This window comes from Lactuca serriola, chromosome 3 (assembly GCF_051521515.1).
Source record: "Lactuca serriola cultivar US96UC23 chromosome 3, Lser_US96UC23_V15, whole genome shotgun sequence".
Lineage (NCBI taxonomy): Eukaryota > Viridiplantae > Streptophyta > Magnoliopsida > Asterales > Asteraceae > Lactuca > Lactuca serriola.
This window is the reverse complement of record NC_136410.1, coordinates 287,118,641-287,135,439: the sequence shown is the minus strand read 5'-3', so window position 1 is coordinate 287,135,439 and position 16,799 is coordinate 287,118,641.

Sequence of the window (16,799 nt, the reverse complement as noted above, 5' to 3'; positions counted from 1 at the left end):
TGAAATGAATTATCTTTGTTATTTATGGTATTTTATTTTGTATTATGAGCATTTTAATGTATTATTTAATTTGAAAATTAGTAAATCTATAAATAATATTTTTTTTAAACATTTAAAATTATGATACGCAAAAATGTGTGTCATCTTCATTTATGACATGGCCTTTCTTGACAAGGGCTTTCTTGATACGCATTGCGTGTCATTAACACGCGTGTCGTAAGGTTACGACACACGAATGCGTGTCGTCTTCCTTTATGACATGGCCTTCCTTGATACGCAATGCGTATCGTAAACGCGCGTCGTAATTGCGCATCGTAAATGAGCGTCGTAAATACGCGTCGTCTCTCTTTATGACAGGGTCTTCCTTGACGGGCATTTGCGCGTCGTCTAAGCCTTTTACGACGCACAATGAGCGACGTAAAAGGCTGTGTTTCTAGTAGTGCTCACTCAAACTACATTCCTTTGAACATCCTTTTGCATAAAAGTTTCTAATCTAGACATAGATTGTCAATATCCAACTCCAAATATGGAAACCTTTCCATACTTACCATATGACAACTCATTCTTAATAGAATCTTATCTATTCATAATAATGTCGATATGCTCCATCCAATATCATACTTCCAACTACTCACAAGCGACCAATCCTTAGCAAGCTTTGGATCGTCCTTTGATAGTTGTTTAATTATATTAGTCAAAACCGATTCTAGTCCTTTTTTCCCTCTAAATGAGCTAGACATTTGGAAAATTTTAGAATGGTCAAATATTATAGCATTTGCAATCGATCCTATACCTGAAGCGTATGGGACACGATGCATAATGTCTTACATAAAGATATGATACTTTATGAATCTTTTGCCATAATATTTTATGTGTCACGTTCTTACCATTCGAACTATGAAGACGGATACCGTAATCATAATAGAAATTTAAGAATACAGTATGTATCCTTGACTAAATTTATTAACATTCCACAACCTAAGCCTTTAGATTTGAAATGAAGCATAATATTCTCTCCCTTAATTATAGCAAAACAACTATTCAACCCTTACGACTTTGCAAAGTATAACTCTTTTTTTCTATAATTAATATTGCTAACTTGCAATACTAACCTTAATAATCATACAAGCACAACATTTATGCTCCCACTATCATGATGATTATTATCATATAAGCATAACACTTATACTCCCACTAGTTTTGACTTGTTTTAGAAAGCAACTGAACTTCCAGAAAAACAATACTTATTGAATTTTCGAAGTTCATATTTCTAATACCTAATGCTTTGATAATCCTTTATCTAAGCTTCTTAATCTCATACACCTTTGTCTAAGATAGCTCATATGTGTGTCTTAAACAATTCAGACTAATTGCCAAATCTCACAATTTGAATCATGGAAAGGGATACCGTAACCATAATCAAATTTGAGAATACAATTTTACAATCACCATCTTCTTAAAATCTCTCTTAGTGAAAGCATTTCCTCACAGTCATCTTCATGAAGTAGAAAATCTTATGACACTTAGATTTTAATGGTGTATGTGTTCCAATCCATGCGAATTGTCAAAACCAAAGTTTGCGACAAATCCAAACTCTTATGGACGAAACTTTTTCAATCTTGATCTCTTGCCTTATGGTAACACGGCTGCCTACCATGTATTCCAAGTAGTTAAGTAGCTCACCCTATCTTATAAATGTATTTTTCATTGATCAAGGTGCTTGCCTTTTATGCGTTCAAATGAGAGCTCATAGAACTCACATGCATAATTAACTCAATTGGAACGACACAGAAACAAGATAGTGTCAACACGATAGGTTGTAAACCTCAAGTCGTGTGCTAGTGATGATTGATAAGGTTTATTCTTGATTAGTTCTTGAAACATTTCAAGACCATTAAGACTCCCACTGACTCCTTGGCATTTATGATTCTTTTGTCAATAAACATTTCTTGACAAACAAATATGCAAGAGTTAGTGTAGCTTTTATCAAGACAAAACACTTCATAAAATTGGTCCTATTTAGTCTTTGTCTTATCCAAGATATCACAACTTTACACATTTGATGAATGTTATAAACCTTCTTAAGACTTGTCACTCAATGTCTCAATCTTAACTCTAAGACTTGTTTTGGAACAAAGTATGATTGACTTCTTGATTTAACCATTTCTTCAATTCTCGATTCCTCTTCTTAGACATACAATTGCACAAAGACTCACTTAGAGGATCAATTGAGATATGGTTCTTAATCATTAAGACCTATCATAAAACATAATAAAAGGTACTCTCCCTTCTTCTTAGAATAGAGAAACTTTTATCTTTCTGCCTACTTGATTCTTCTTATTCGTTCTGCTATTGATTTAAAATCTTTCAAATCAACTCGGAACTACACTTAATCTTATAAGTATAATCATATCCACTAAACCTTTAGTAAATCATGACGAACATCTTTGTCACTCTTGTGGTGGACATGATCAACACACAACCTTGTGTACTTGATCTCCTAGTCCTTCACTTGACTCTTTGTTAACGAATTAGTCTAATTTCCAAATATGAAATTTCTCATTCATCATGCAACCAAGTTGTATGATTCCAAGTTTCTGTCCAAATGAAACTTGGGCGATGAGAAACTTTCCGTATTTGGTAAATTCTTGACATTTCCACAATTAACATAATTAAGAATCACATCCATTCATTGTAGAAATATGCAAACATCAATTTTTTCATAACGATTTTATTGCAAGGAAATAAATAAATAAATAAATACTTCAAACAAAATTTATTTTATTCATAAAAGCAGCGGAATACATTTGTCCTTACAATGCAAAATCAACTGAAAAACTATGTAATCAAATATTCCTAACAACTCTATCATAACTTTCTAAGCTCAAAATCTAATCTTTGAATCCATGTGATCGAGATCCATTTCTTCGTGATCAGACTCATCTTGCTTTTCCATCAGGCTTCCTCTCTTTTCACTGATCATGCAAAACATTCAAATGCAATCTTATTACATTATGTATTAAGAATCAATGAATAGGAACTTAATGGAGTTAGATAGTGGATTTTACCTGAAGCACATCCATACTCTTTGACTCTCCCATCTTCTGGATTCTTCAGGCTCTTAGGGCAGACTTGTATCCAACGCCCTTTCACTTGGCAGCAAACGCATGTCGGTTCTCCTAGAATGTCCTCAGAAACATGGTTGGTTGACTTTCCCAAAAAATATGCTCCATTGCTTTGCCAAATCATTTCCGATTTAGCAACAATGAGCATGTAAGTTAGGTCAATTAGGTTTGCGTCATGATCGATCATATAATACTTTCTTTTGAACTCATTATATGATTCAGGGAGTGACTGCAGAACCCAGTCTACAGCCAGCTTATCAGGGAATGACACACCCAACATAATCAACCTATCGATGTGTGATTTCATTCCTAGAACATGGGCACACACGGGCTTACCATCTTCATGGTTCATTGCCAATAGGGCTTTAGTGACATTGAACCTTTCAATTCTTCGATCTTGTGGGTTAGGGAGAACAACGGGAGGAGGAGGAGGAAGTGAAATTAAACTAGTCCACCTTGATTCTTCACTTGAATAGCGGAACAACTTATTTTTTAGCAGGAACACTTTTTCCTTGAAATTTGGGAAGACCATGATTGTCATACTTTGACATCTAGAAAACGGGAGAAAACAAATTCTAGTTAGTTGATTGATTGAGTCCTTAATAAGTCACCCAAATGAGATATTAAGGCTAGGACCCAACACAATATTCCACAACTCGGGAGAGGGATGCCGTAACCCAAATTGCAGAACATTTGAAGGTAAGTGAATGACGATTCACTAATTTTCCACCATGAAAAACGAAAAACAGATTAAGTTTTAAATGTATTGAAAACTCCTAGATCCTTTGAGATTCATTGAACTTTTCAATGGCATGTTTAAATCTCGATATGCCCCTCTAGTTTGTGACTAGGATGCCGAAGATCACAAAGCGGGTGTGAATAACCATGCAAATCTACATGGTTCCCCCACATGTTACAGTCACCTATTCGATGTGCTGGTTAACCACGCACGCTCCACTGATCAATGACAAATATTGAGTCACCCTTTGCTACCTTTGCTTAGAACCATTTAGTGTGCCGGTTAACCACACACGCTCCACTAACGTCTTTGCAAGGGTACAAAGTGTAATTTCATGGAATTGCATCAATTTACTTTTGTCTAGAGTGACTAAGATTGGGAATTTGTAAAAGCGTTTAGTTACTTTTGTATTTCATTATACTTATAATGGAAGGTTTCTGTCCTACCCGTTCGGATAACGACCCTCCACTAGTCAAGAGTGCGGTGGGTAAGAGTGGATACCCATTCAATCGCCATTTTATAGGCAATTTCCTTAAACACCCCTTATAGACCAGCTTCGTGAATGAGGCCTACTAACGGTAAGACTGACTTTTACTCATACATATATATATATATATATATATATATATATATATATATATATATATATATATATATATATATATATATATATATAATGTCAGACTTTTAATGTTGTATACAGTATAGGGTGTATTTTACACTTTTAAAATACTAGGTGTTCTAATTTAATAATTATACTTTTAATTTAATTAAATTGTACACCAAAACTTTATGGATTTACTAAATCTTTTTTAATTATACACTTTAATTAATTAATAAAACCATAAGGGTGTGATTTGAACTTTTCAAAACTATACTAGGGTTTTAGAATTTAACATTTCTAAATTAAACTTTTAATAACCTTTTAAATTCCAAAACTTGAGGGCAAGTTTTGAAACATTTCAAATCATTAGGGTTTAGAATTTAAATATTTCAAAATCAAACCTTTTAATCAAAAATTCAAATTCCAAAACTTGAGGGCAAATTTTGAAACCTTTCAAAGCTATTAGATCAAAATACAAATAAGGCAATTAAACAATTAATTGGTGATTATCTAATTATGATCTAATTCAATTTCATGCAATATAATGATCAAATAATCCAAATAATTTAACATTTATCAAATAAGGCAACAATTATCTAATTAGATGACCAAAATCTTTTATTTTGACAAGGATAATCATAAGGAATCAATAAAATTCGAATTTTATTAATTTTAAACAATTATGGCAGTTATCCTAAGTCAAAATAGGCAAAAATCCCGAAACAGCCTCCTTCTGATGCTTGAACTCGCCGAGTTCCTCTATGGAATCGCCGAGTAGGAGCCAACTCGCCGAGTCCATAGTGGGACTCGTCGAGTTCATCAGGCAGACTCACAAAAATCGAATTTTTTAAGCATGAACAAATAAACAAGGCATCAATACAATAGAAACCAATCTAGGCTCTGATACCACTGATGGGTTTTAGCCATAAGAACATCCTATGTGCTCATGCAACGCTAATGCTTGGATCTAGGTTTCTCTATTGTACATGTAATTCATCCTAGACTTTAAACCCTAGATCTAGCATACAATTAATCATATTAACATGTGAAAGGGTTTTTAGATCTTACCTTGATTGTTATGTATCAATAACAATCACAAATCCTCCTTGTAATGACTTTAGAAAGCTTAGAGTCACAAATGTCACTCCTCTAATGGTTCACAAACACCAAGAGCAAGAGGATGAATAATAAGGAGAGAGGAGTCTGCCCAAAATGTGTGGAAACCCTAGAGAACAAGTTCACCACGTTTTTGGGGCTTAAGGGTCCTTTAAATAGTGAGGCTATTAGGGTTATCTAACAAGGAAACCCTAATTTGGATGCTTAGGCCCTAAGCAACCCATGGACTCCCTCCTTATAGGCCTTGGACGATTGCTAATGGGTTTCCCCATAGAATTCGTCCACTCCACCCTCTATGGAGTCCATTAGCCTAATATTCAACTATCACACAATTGACAGTTCTAGTCCCTTAAGTTTAATTAATGTCTTTTAGCCACAAACTTAACTCTTATTAATTCTTGACTAATATTAATTAAACAATATGATTTCTCCTTTAATATATTATTCTCATAATATATTAATAAATCATAATTAATCCCTTCTCTCCATAATTCATCCTATCAAGTTGCTTTGATGAAGGCAACCCAAAAGGACCATGCACCATCGGGTCAAGTACATACCAAAATAGTTATGGACTTAGACACTAATCCAACATAACCCTACCAGCAACTGGGACCCAAACCCTACCACATTGAGTCAGCAACCTGCGACTATCCCTAACAAATAAAGGAATATGATCTCTTGTTCGCTCCGTCTTCAAATTTTCCTTCTTCAACCCTTCTAATTGAGCTTTCTTGGTCATATCTATCAGAGGAAAACAATAACCATCCTTAAACATAGATCCTTGATGGGTGTACTCACAACCTTGTGACTTAAGGCATCAGACACACCATTGGCCTTCCCTGTGTGATACCAAATCTTGCAATCATAGTCCTTCACCACATCCAACCACCTCTGTTGCCTCATATCATATTTGGATGATCCATCAAGTATCTGATCATCTTGTGGTCAGTGTAAATAGTACACATAACCCCATACAAGTAAATCCTCCAAATATTGAGGGCGAAAACCACAACTCCAACTGGAGATTGTGCGTAGGGTAATTTGCATCACGAGGCTTCAGTTGCCTCGAAGCGTAAGCAATCACGTGACCCCTATGTTTGAGCACCGAAACTAATCCTGAAATCAATGTGTCATAATAAACCACAAAATCATGCATTCGTTGGGAAGAGTGAGAATCGAAGTCTCACACAATCTCTGTCTCAGCGTCTCGAAAGTTGCCTGCTGATTAGGCTCCCAGCGAAAAGTGACACTTTTCTTTGTCAAGCGGGTCATTGAAACTCCAATCTTCGAAAAGTCTTGGATAAATCTCCGATAATAACCCGCCAAGCCAAGAAAACTCCGAATCTTAGATGATTCCTCGGAACCTCCCACCACATCACCGCCTCAATCTTGGCCGGATCGACCAATATACCATTCTGGTTGATGAGGTGGCCCAAAAATTGCACCTCATGCAACCGGAACTCACATTTGGAGAATTTGGCATAAAGCCTCTCTCTCCTCAGAGTCTCCAATACATCTCGCAAATTCTCCTCATGCTGCTTCTTGGTCTTGGAGTAGACAATAATATCTCAATAAACACAATCATTGACCAACCCAACATTAGTCTAAACACTTGTTTCATGAGATCCATTAATGTTGTTGGTGTGTTGGTGAGCCCAAAAGGCATCACCACAAACTCATAATGACCATAACGAGTCTTGAAGGTCGTCTTTTGCATATATTCGTCTCTGACCCACATCTTATGGTATCCCGACTGTAATTCAACCTTAGAGAACCAAGATGCATCATGGAGTTGGTCAAATATATTGTCGATTTTAGGGAGTGGATAACCGTTCTTCACTGTTAACTTATTTAACTCACTGTAGTTAATGCACATCCGGTGTGAACCGTCCTTCTTTTTCACAAAGGAGATCGGTGCTCCCCATGGAGAACTAATCGGCTTGATAAATCCCTTGTCTAGCAGCTCCTGTAATTGCGTAGACAGCTCCTACACCTCTTTAGGGTATAAACAATATTATGCCTCGGCTATCAGAGCCGTATTAGGAACCAAATCAATCTGGAACTCAACTTGCCTCTCAGGAAGAACTCTAGGTAAATCCTTAAGAAACACGTTAGGAAAATATCGAACAATAGGCACATTGCCCACGGTCATTGCCCCTCCACGCGAGTATCCACCACATAGGCCAAAAATCCAGAACAATCTTGCTGAAGGTATCTGCTAGCTCTTGCAACAAAATAGAGAGTTGGTTCCTGCTGAGTACCCTCGCTATGAATAACCATTTCTCCCCCACTTTGGGTTTGAAATCTCACCAACAAGCACTCACAATCAATCATATCCTCGTTTGGGCCCAACCAATCCATCCCCACAATCACCTTCGACCCTCACAGAGGAGTCAGAACCAAATTGATAAATATCTCTCACTAAACATATTCAGGACACATCCTCGATGAACCCTCAAATCACTCAATGAATGATCATCCGCAATTGCTACCTCCAAAGGACACTCCAAAATTTCAGGAGCATCTAAACTTCTTGCTAAGTGCAAGAGAGATAAAAGATCGGGTAGCACCCGAATCGAATGGGACATGAGTAGTCATACTATTGACTAAGAAATTCCTATACATAATCAGATAAAATATAAGCATAAATAAATAAAGAAATATAGGAAAATGTAAGGAAACATACCAGTGGACATATCAGGTGCTGCCCATGCCTCCTCGGTTGTCAACTGGAATACCCCCAACTTCACCACGGGAGCCTCTGCCTTGCCCTGGTGGCCGTCAGTAATCCTCAGAGTGGATGGCGTAGGTGCCACCACAACTCCTCCTATCAATCTAGGGCACTCAACCTTCTTCTGGATCATCTAATTGCAATGGAAGCAAATCATACTTGAAATTAGGAGACAATCCCTGCTTATGTAACCAGTCTTGTTGCACCTGTAGCAACCCGAACCACTGACATTGATACATACCATCATGTGGTTTTCTGCACTTTCTGCATCGGCTTCGGCCCTTCTAGCCTCTAGACCGTGACTCAAACACCTCTGACTTCTTCCTAGAGCCTTGCACTTACTAAACATTAATCGATTTCCGCTTCTTAAGAAGCTCCGAATCAATCTCCCATTCCCGGGCCCTAGAAATCATGTCCTCCAGGGTTTTCCAACCCAACAAACTCACAAATTCATGGATATCATCTCTTAACATGTCATGGTATCTCGTCTTTTTCATTTCCTTGTCCGCCACATACTACAGAACCAACAAAGGTCCCTTTCAGAAGTTGGCGGTGATGTCAGCCATAGTCTCCGTAGATGAAGCAAACTCAACTTAAAATCTCGACACAAAATCTTCCCATGTCATGGCCGCCACTCCCACAGATCCCACAACATGACCAACCTCCTCCCACTAGTCACGAGTTTGGTCCTTCAGAAGGCAGGATGGAAACTCCAATCTTCGACCCCTCGGGGCATAAGCTTGTTTGGTGATCATTCTACATTTTAGTGATCTACTGTAGGCTGGCAATGGGGTCCTTATCCCCAAAGAACTTCAAGGCTCCACAAGCCTTGAACTCCTTAAACGAGAGAGTCTGTGACCCTAATTGCCCAACATCAATCTCAGACCGAAAAATCCCGAGACACTCTTCCGGAAGCTCCATGATACCCTCCTTGACAGTACCGAAGATAACCAGGGTGGCGTCCATAATACCGTGATTAAAGATGAGCTCGACTAACCGCTCATCGATCGGTTCTACACTAGAGCCAGAACCGGAACTAGAAGCTCCTCTTTGATTGGTCACCATACTGAAATACAACATACAAATGATCAGATTAAAATTAAGGGTAGTCTCTCTCAGTAAGCTCCTTAGAATCTCTGAGATTTTCCTTGACTCAAGTACAAATCCTGTGCTTTCAGTAGTACAGACCTAATACTACCTTCCACACCTATCTGTACTTTCCTGATGAATCCTCCTAAATGCTCTAAGTCGCCCATACTAAAGCCAAAAGTACACAATCCCTATGCTAAGAAGTATACAAATCCTACTATGTCACTCTGTAGGCACTCCTAAAAATCCTCTACTCTCCGGCCTATGCAACACTAGGAATCTCTAGCAACACCGCTGGTTGCCATATGTATGCAAATTATATAAAAAGTTGGGACCACATAGACTGTCAAAACAATGATTCTACCCTAGGCCCACAACCAAATAAGGAACATGAAATAAGGCCAAATGAAATCATTCTAGGGCTATATGATCCTAATTGTATACAATATTTAAAGTATACACTTAGTTCTTAACTAATCCGATATTGTTGGGTCAAAAATATGGTTAATACTTTGTTTTTCTAGGAAAGTGTACTTTTATGTCTAGGACCATAAACAACTTGGTGTTTATGGCTGTATATGTGTTTACGGTTGTATTTACGGCACTCTCCCCACACCGCCAGCATTCCTTTCCTTGGGACAATTCCTCTTGAAGTGTCCAGTTTCTTCGCACCCATACCACGCCTGGCTTACTCCAGTACCAGGAACTTGAGTGATTGGTCGTGCCAGTATTTTACAAAAACGGGCTGTGTGCCCTTTCCTGTCACAGTTCTTGCAGTGCATCTCGTGGCAAATACCGTGGTGATGGTAGTTGCACTTGCTGCACGTGGGCAGATTCCCCGCATATGGTTTTGTTGGCGCATGGGTAGTAGGAGTGGTGGTGGGGGTAGTAGCAGCATGAACCGCAACCATTTGTTTCTTTGAAGGTTCTTGCGAAGTTTGCCCCTTTCTCTTGTTCCAGAATTTCTTCTTCTTGTTGTTGTTGGCATTGATCTCGTTGTTGTTGTTTCCTTTGGTTGGTTCAGCCATGATAGCCGTGACTCCTTGACAGACACCATGATCAACGAGAGATTGCGCCAGTTCCTTGGCGCTAGCGAAGGTCATAGGTTTGGAAGCTAACACACTTCCTCGAAGTTGGGGTGATAGTCCCCAGATGTACCTCTCGACCTTTTGGCTTTCCAGGATTAACATCCCTGGGCAAAGTGTTATCAAGTCACTGAACCTGTTGGTGTAACTTGCTATGTCCGAGCCTACCATCGAAAGGCTCCACAGTTCCTGTTCAAGCTTCTGAATCTCGCCTCTTGGGCAGTATTCTCGAAGGAGCATTCGTTTCAAGTTTTCCCAACCCATGGAGTTCGCCACCACTAGGGTTAGTGTCTGGACGTGGCCGTTCCACCATGTCAGGGCGCGTTCATGGAAAGTAAAAGCGACAAACTTTACTTTGCTTTCTTCAGGGCATGCGCAGATTTCGAATACAACTTCCGTTTTCTCTATCCATTGTGATAGAGCCACTACTCCCCCAGTCCCATAAAAGGGAATAGGTTTTCCGTTGGTGAAGTCTTTGTAAGTTCATACCCATGAACGGCCTTGACCTTGGCCATTTGTAAAGCTGTTTGTTCCTCCCCCAGATCCGTTGTTGCTCATTTGAGCCATCGTTGCGGTTACAGCAACGGTTACAACAGTCTGGAACATAACGGCATCCATAGTTTGAGGAGGTGGTGGAGGTGGTGTTGAAGTTGATTTTTTGCGTGTTGATCTACGAGGAGGCATGTTCTGGTAGAGAAAAATAAGAATGAATACTATAAGTTTCTAATGTTTTGATAATCGTGTGTTAGTTGTATCTTGTAAGTTGTTTTGACTTTAGTTTATGGTTTCAAGGTAGGCATAGTAATTTTTGTTAACACCCATAAGTTCCGAGAGGTATATAAAGAAGTACTTTCATATTCATATATATAGGTCACACCTGAGGTGTGTTACATTACGCTTCTTGTTTGGAAAATTTGACCTACCTAGAGGTCTTCTATTACAGATACAAAAGGAAATAAGGGAAGAAACTTTTATCCGAAATCTTATTTTATGACAAAATTGTTGGGGTTTGAACAAGCTCTACTTGCGGCGTCTTGCACGTTTGGAGCTAGATTCGGCATCCGACTGTTTGACTCCCATCAAGCGCCTCTCGAGATCTGCTTGTTGTTCGTTCATCTCCCTTATTTTTGCTAGTGCCGTTATCATTTGGTTCTGAAGCGTCCCTGTGTAGATTTGGGTATTCTCATGTAGTCCTTCCAAACGACGGATGTCTGCGGCGTTACCTTGAGTAGCAGCATTGACCTCGCGAACTCTGGCTGCTTGCCTGTCCGTCTCGTAGTTCTGGGTAGCTATAGCGTTCACAATAACAGGAAGTGCTCGATCAGCTGAGCCTCCCCCACTGACATTGTAAAAATCTCGGCACATGCCGAAGGGAGGGCGTACACCTTGCTGGCGGCTCCAATAGTAGAGGTGGCTTCCCCATATGGGAATGGGTCACAGTTGATATGGTCTGATTTCAGGAGGATGAGGGATGGGAGGGTCAATTACTTCCGGCTCGGAGTCTGTTCCACTAGAAATTTCCTCGACCTCTTCGTCGACTTCGAATTCCTCTCCGACTTCGACTTCGAATTCTTCTTCGATAACCCCTTCGGGTTCTTCCTCGGCCTCTTCTTCGATTTCCTCTGGGTCTTCCTCCGGGTCTTCTTCTATCCAACCGCCGTTGCCTTGGTTTGGGTAGTAGGGATCTCCTGGTAAATGGAATCCGGCCAATTGTCTGTACTAGGATAGAGGTATGAGAATTTTATAAGAAATTTCTATTTAATGACTTACTATTTTTAACTAATTTTTACGGAGCACAAATATTTTATTGTACAACTATTTTTAACAATACTCCTATAGTATTTCAAATTGGCGAATCTAAAATAATTTGTATTTGGTAAGTTTTTGGCTTGTTGTCCACTATGACCATTCCTCAACATACATTTGTCAAATCTAGGATAAATATAGTTGATCAGGCTATATTTATTCTCGACCTGATTACATACCCCGAGGCTCAATCGTAGTGTCGTAACTTGCCTTAATATTTTTTTAGAAAACTCGTCATGATACGAGATTAATGCATGCTAGTAAAATGTATATATATATATATATATATATATATATATATATATATATATATATATATATATATATATTTATAGGAAGTATATTGTTCATGAAAACGTTTTGTCAGAGGGTTTTTGGTCCCCTTCGCATTTATAGTTTGTATATCTTATGTGGTTCAATATACTTAGTTCACTATAAACAATGCTCTGATACCAATCTGTCACACCCCCAAACCAGAATGGCGGAAACATTCGGGGGTGGTTGACTTCACGTAGTATCACAACAATTAAATATTGTAAAGAAAGTAACACAACCATCATATATATAATAAAGAAAACGTATCTTGTTGCGTTATACATATTTGCAAAAGAATATTACAATATGATGATATAAATGTTTATTGATAAACGTCCTTAGCGTTCCTTCTTCAAAAGCTGGTGGTTACCTGTATTACTGATTCCCTGAGAAATACAAGTGGTTTCAAAAAAGTGTCAACAATTAAGTTGGTGAGTTCATAAGTGTTTGCATTGAAAAGTATGTCCTTTTGGTAGTAAATCGATGAACGAGGTTTTCAGAAAATCCAATATTTTCTATAAATGGTTTGAAAAGTTTCCAGAGTTGGAGTGCATTAGTATGTTCCATACTTGAATAATAATGATAAACTTTGTGCTAAAAATAATGTGGAAAACTGAATGCATATATGAATCTCATAAATCAAACTTGTTTTTATACTTTTATGTGAGTTTTATAACCATACTATTGACACTGACGGCCTGTAACAACATTCTTCAGGTGTTGTAGTGTTATGACATTTGTCACCCCAGACCTGCCGGTCTAACTATAGCTAATAGTTTAGGTGCGGGGTTGTCAATCCCGTATAGATCTATACACATGTATCACGCTCTCTCTCCAAGAGATTATGGTATATAATACAGGACTTGAAATGCATACATACGAGTATGTTGAAGTTTGAATATCTCACATTGCTTGGTATAAACAGATTTACGATAATAAAGACTTTACTTCATTTGAAAGTATTTCATTTGTCAAGATGTATATGTAAAATGTATGAATAACTTGTTAACTATACTCATTATAGTTCCTCAAAAAGTATGTTTCCATTTAGTAAGAATAACTTAGTGATATAATAGCCCTTAAAACATAAAGATGTTTGTATCAATACTCTATAAGATAGATATTATAATTGTGTTTATAAAATGATACTTTGACTTGTAATGTACTTGTATTTCCCCCCTAAAAAATGAAAAGAATTGAAAGGTAGGGGTATGAACTCACTCATTTGGTTTGGAGAGAGAGAGGCTAGAGTTGAGCAGAACTTCGACAGCGGAAAGTTGCGTCTTCGGGCTCTTCGGGGATCTCTGCAGCGTAGATCTTTTGTCGGGGGCTCGAGTGCGGAAACCGAGGGCGTCGGGATGATCTCTGGGGCTTAGAAGTATGGGAGAATGACTGAGGATTTGAGAATGTGTGCAAAAACTCGAAGCTTAACCTCTCTATTTATAGGCTCGAAACTCCTCGTACGCGGGGCGTACTACTGGAGTACGCTGGGCGTACTCGGTACACGGGGCATACTTCGGTTACGCGGGGCATAACAATGCGTCATGGCTTACGACTCCGGTCTAGCTAAGCGTAGAGGTGCAACCGATGGGACTCGACTCTGGGTCTAGTACGCGGGGCGTACTCCCATATTACGCGGGGCGTAATCCCGACTCCCGTCTTCTAAATTCCGTAACATTCGCGTACGGGCTCCGTATTTCACGTTCTTTATATCCACGCGTAGGTGAGATTATGCTCTACAACTTTCATTTAGACTCCGTCGGCTAGTTTTGACTTTATTTTTAATGATATATTTTTAATAGGCCGGGACTCCTAAAGTCCGTTAAAAATTCATAGTTTCTTTATTCGACGTCGGTTTTCGTTTGTCTTTTTATCAATCTGCTCCTATTGTGGAGATCTTCAACTCTCATTTAGGTTTGCGTTAGATAATTAACACTCGATCTTCAATTTGAGTTTTTAGCCCTCTACTATTGTTATAAAACTTTGAAAATTCGTAACTTCTTCATACGAGGTCCAAATTGGGCGATCTTTTTATGTATGTTTACAGTTTAGCGGACTCTACATCTTTTGTTTAGATACTTAAAGCAAAAATGCATTTTATTGAAATTTCACTTTTTACGTTAAATAGCGTTGTAACGGCATGTCGAAAATATACGAGTGGTTATAATTTCTTCAATATAACCCGGTTTTGAACGTTCTTTATGTTTTTGGAAACCTTGGCACGTTATCTAATATTTGATGCATTCCCAACTTAGATATTTGAACACTTTATTTTCGAGGTTAATTTAGTTGGTTCCAAATAGTTTTTGTTATATTTGACATTTGAGCGTTACACTGCTTTGGAAAAATATAGGGTTGTCACATCATCCCCCCGTTAAGGGAATTTCGTCCCGAAATTTAATCTAATATAGAGTTTACAGGTTAGGAAAAAGATGCGGGTACTTTTGTTTCATCTGATCCTCGCGTTCCCAGGTGTATTCAGGTCCTCGCTTGGCGTTCCAGTGGACCTTTACAATAGGTATGCGGCTTTGTTTAGTCCTTTTTATTTCCCGATCCATGATCTCTACTGGCTCCTCTACAAATTGGAGATTCTCATTTATTGCAATTTCGTCTAGAGGGATGACAAGGGTCTCATCGGACAAGCACTTCTTTAGGTTTGATACATGAAAGGTAGGGTGTACGTTGTGGAGCTCCTGAGGTAATCTAAGTTTGTAAGCCACTGGACCGATCCTGGCAAGGATCTCGAATGGTCCGATGTATCTTGGGTTTAGCTTTCCGCGCTTCCCGAAGCATATTAACCCCTTCCAGGGCGAGACCTTTAGTAGGACTCGATCTCCGACCTAGAATTCCAAGGGTTTCCGTCTTTTATCTGCGTAACTCTTTTTTCTGTCCCTTGATGCTTTTAGACGTTCCCGAATCTGAACAATCTTCTCCGTAGTTTCCCTTATGATTTCGGGTCCAGTGAGCGTGTTGTCTGTTTCTTGTCCTTTTGCTAGTTGTGTGTCCCCCACTTCGGCCCAGCACAAAGGTGACCTGCATTTGCGGCCATAGAGGGCTTCGAACGGGGCAGCCTTGATACTAGTGTGGTAGCTGTTATTGTACCAGAATTCGACCAAGGGAAGATGTGTGTCCCATGCCTTACCAAAATCGATTACGCAGGACCTCAGCATATCTTCTAGAGTTTGTATGGTTCCCTCGCTCTGGCCAACGGTTTGTGGGTGATAAGCGGTACTCATGTCTAGCCTTGTCCCCAAAGCTTTTTGTAGCGACTGCCAGAACCTTGAGGTGAACCTACTATCTCGGTCCGAGATAATGGATATGGGCACACCATGTAGTCGTATAATTTCTCTGAGGTATGTCCTAGTTAGCTTCTCTAATTTATCCATCTCTTTGATCGGTAGGAAGTGCGCTGATTTAGTTAACCTGTTGACAATCACCCAGATAGTGTCGAGTCCGTTTGCTGTTCTGGGTAGTTTGGTTATGAAATCCATGGTTATACGTTCCCACTTCCATTCTGGTATTTCTGGTTGTTGCAACAATCCTGAGGGCTTTTGGTATTCTACCTTGACCTTGGCGCATGTCAGACATTTACTCACGTAGGTAGCAATTTCGGCCTTCAGGTTCGGCCACCAGTACAACTTCTTGAGGTCGAGATACATCTTATCGGAGCCGGGGTGTATGGAGTATCGTGTTTTATGGGCTTCGTTCATGACGACTTCTCTGAATCCGCCAAACTTCGGTGTCCAGATCCGATCCATGAAGTAATGAACTCCATCATTCTTGACCTCAAACTTCTTATCCATTCCCCTTAAGGCTTCCCCTGCCACATTTACCGATGTTAAGGCTTCTATCTGGGCTTCCTTGATTTGTGTGGACAGGTGTGAATGGATTGTCATGGTTAAAGACTTCACTCTGCGGCCCGAGTATTCCTTCCGGCTGAGTGCATCGGCCACCACGTTAGCCTTTCCGGGATGATATCGAATCTCGCATTCATAATCATTTAGTAGTTCTACCCACCGTCTTTGTCTCATGTTGAGTTCTTTCTGGTTGAGGATATGTTGGAGGCTTTTATGGTCGGTGAATATCGTACATTTCGTGCCGTAGAGATAGTGTCTACATCTCTTCAGAGCAAAGATGACTGCTCCTAGCTCAAGATCGTGCGTTGTGTAGTTTACTTCGTGCGTCT